The sequence below is a fragment of the Propithecus coquereli genome, unplaced genomic scaffold, assembly GCF_000956105.1.
Source record: "Propithecus coquereli isolate 6110/MARCELLA unplaced genomic scaffold, Pcoq_1.0 Scaffold5, whole genome shotgun sequence".
NCBI lineage: Eukaryota > Metazoa > Chordata > Mammalia > Primates > Indriidae > Propithecus > Propithecus coquereli.
In genome coordinates, this window is record NW_012150840.1 from 11,576,301 (window position 1) to 11,579,230 (window position 2,930).

General features: G+C 38.8%; 1 protein-coding gene across 1 annotated transcript in view; it reads left to right on the forward strand.

Moving 5' to 3' along the window:
• SIPA1L1 (signal-induced proliferation-associated 1 like 1) overlaps positions 1 to 2,930 on the forward strand; it is a 412,284-nt gene that overhangs the window by 38,454 nt on the left and 370,900 nt on the right. Inside the window, exon 2 of the mRNA XM_012656253.1 lies at positions 1,448 to 1,540. The gene's annotated coding sequence lies outside the window, so the exon portion shown is untranslated. The remainder of the gene's footprint in view (positions 1 to 1,447; positions 1,541 to 2,930) is intronic.

Genomic DNA, 2,930 nt, shown 5'->3' on the forward strand with positions numbered 1-2,930 from the left:
AGTTGTAACTCGATTTCATTATGCTCCAAAATATATTAATAGTTTTCACAATTGATTAGAAGCAGGTGTCATGTTAAGAACACTGAGCTGGCAGTCAGGAGGTTTTGACTTCATTTTATCTGTAAAATGTTTGAGTATTACCATGGTAATGGGGTTCTGGCCCTAAAAGCTTATGATCTGTAGTTGCTCCTGATATGCCTAGCGCCTCCATACAGGTAGAACAGTGTATGTGTTTCACCTCTCAGTGTCGCTATGTGAAATAGTTCCCTTGACGTGAGTCTCTTGGAGCCTGGGCCCCTAACGTTAGCCTGGTGAGAGGAATCACTCCATAAGAACTTGCTGCGCAGTCACTGGTGGCCCATACAGGGCCTTTTTCTGCTAAGCAGGGTGAACTGTATGAGCCTTTTAGCATCTTTGAGAAAAAGGCCTCCTGAGACATGAGGAATTTTCAAATTGGGCCTGGAATCCTTAGGAACTGGATAGTCACTACCCCTGAGCAGTTTGCCACGTGGAGTCCTTATATTACCATTGGAAGCAGCTGTCTGAGTTTTTATTGTCTTGTATTCGCAGGTTTTCCAGTGATTTAAGGATTTAAGATTTAGTTGGGCAGCCACGTGGGCGTGATTATTTTACCACACCAGTCTCACGTGCTTGTGGTCTTTTTCTCACTGGAAGCATACCGTTGGGTGTTGTGTTTTCGGTTTAATCTCTGTCACATTAGCTAGTTTACCAGCTTTAGGTGGATATGCAGAAATAGCCTACAGAAATTTTGGATTTGTGTCCCATTCTGGCAGAGTCACTTGTTTAGAAGTTCAGAGATGGCCTCTCTTGGCAGGCACGTCTTGGCAGTCAGTGCCGTGTGGGTGGAAGAGATGCAGCTGTGGTCACGGTAACTGGGCCCGAGCTTCTGCTGTACTTGAATGTTGCTGCTTCAGCTGAGTACCTGAGAGAGATAGGTTGTCATTTTTTAGGAATCAGCTCCAAAATCAGAGAGAACTTTAAAGTTCTTGAGTTATTCTGCGGTTTAGCTCTCATTATTTTTCATATCTTCTGGATTTAAAATTTTGAAAAACTTGGCAGTTTGCTCAAATGTGGTTTAGATAGAATAAGCCAAAGGTTCCCCATGAAAGACTTGCTTTGAGGCTGAAGAAACCCTTTATTCCTCTTCCATTCCGCTAAGGTATGGCAGTGTTAGAGCAGATGGAAGGCTGGAGTTTGAGCTGAAGTTGTGTGAAAGCTTCACCAGCCAATTGGCTGACTCTAATAGTAAGACAGGAAGAACCACCCACGTTTTCAATTTTGGATTCGAGTCACAGAAAACAGGTTTCCTGCAGAAACCATTTGGCTTTAACAAGTTTACGAAAATTTCATCTTTGATCAAATTTTTATTTTTATCTGCATTGTGCATGTATTTCAAATTAATTATTTCCCCCTTTTCAATCCATAGGTGAAATTTCAAATTTGAATCTCCTGCAGTACTGACTGTAACCTAATTTCCAAGATTTTTACAAAAGGTAGAATCAAAGGACTATACTTTCAGGTAAGGAACTAGTTTTATTTTATCTTAATAATACACAGCTACTTTTGCAGAGGTCTGGAGTTTCCCAGACTTCTGGAATAGAAGTGTAGATGAATTTTTGAAAAGGTGGCAAATCTAATTCTCCAGACAGATGTCCATCTGTTTGGTATTAGCTAAGAGGTGTCAATGAGGTTGGCTACTTACAACAATGAGAGAAACAATATATGATAGCAATTAAAACACACATGCTCATTTAAAATGGCTTACAATGTTTTTAAGGTATTTTAAAGTTTTTGGTGGGGGCATCGTCTTTCTAATACTGACCACCTCCGTCCTATGATTGATTGATTGATCAATCTATCATCAATCTACCTATATATCTATTTTCTATTTACTTAAAGCTTAAAGACATGGATGGTTTTTAAGAATAATTTCCCTACTTTTGTGGCATACCAAAGTGTACTGTAACAGTTCTGGGCATGAGAAGATTATAGAAAAAGATCTTTATTTGAAAATAATTTGGAATTTACAGGGCTTGTATTTAGAAATGAATTTTCCCCAGGAGGAGAGGGAACTGTGCTGAACAAAGACAGAAACAAATAACTGCCTCCCCACACCCTTACTCCAGAAAACCACATTGCATGGAAAAATTGTGCTGAGTTGGGATTGTCATAGCGTTTCTGGATACAAGTGAAAGCATACTTCAGAGAAGTAATATATTGGCTTTTTTTAAACAATTACCTAATTTTCCTAACTGATCATGAGGTATTGAGTCACTTGTAAATTAGTTTTTGTCCCTCTTCAGGATGGTTACTTTTCAAGTTTAAAATGTGGAAAAGTCAATTTTAAATGGTTGGCATCGTTTGAAAAGGGACAGTGGCAACTGAGTGAATAATGCAGAAATCACTTACCAGTAATGCATTGTAGGATGACTCCTATAGCAGATTTAGTTTCCTAACTACATTACCAGAAGTTAGTTTGCAAAATTTTAATGCACCGACAAAGTGACACCCCAGTGGAGGGAAACTGGCTTGGGATTTATAAGAATCTGCAGATGTGTGGACCTAATTTCTTTCCAGTCTCTTTCAGGCTAGAAGTAACCCTGTGGTTACTTCTTAACTAGTTTCTTTCCATCCCTCTTTTTCCTGTTTCTCCCTGCTACGGCATTTTAGGGCTTCCCCATTATGTACAGCAGTGGCTCTCCAACTTTTTGGTTTTAGAAACCCTTTATACTGTTAAATATTATTGAGGACTCAAGAGAGCTTTTGTTTCTGTTTTGGCTCTGCATTTATTAACTGTGAATTAGCAAATATTTGAGTCTGTTCTCACTTTTAAGGTGATGGTAATATCCTATTACCTTAATTTCTGGAAGTATATTATGGGGATCAAATTAGGTAATGTGTTAAAAGGA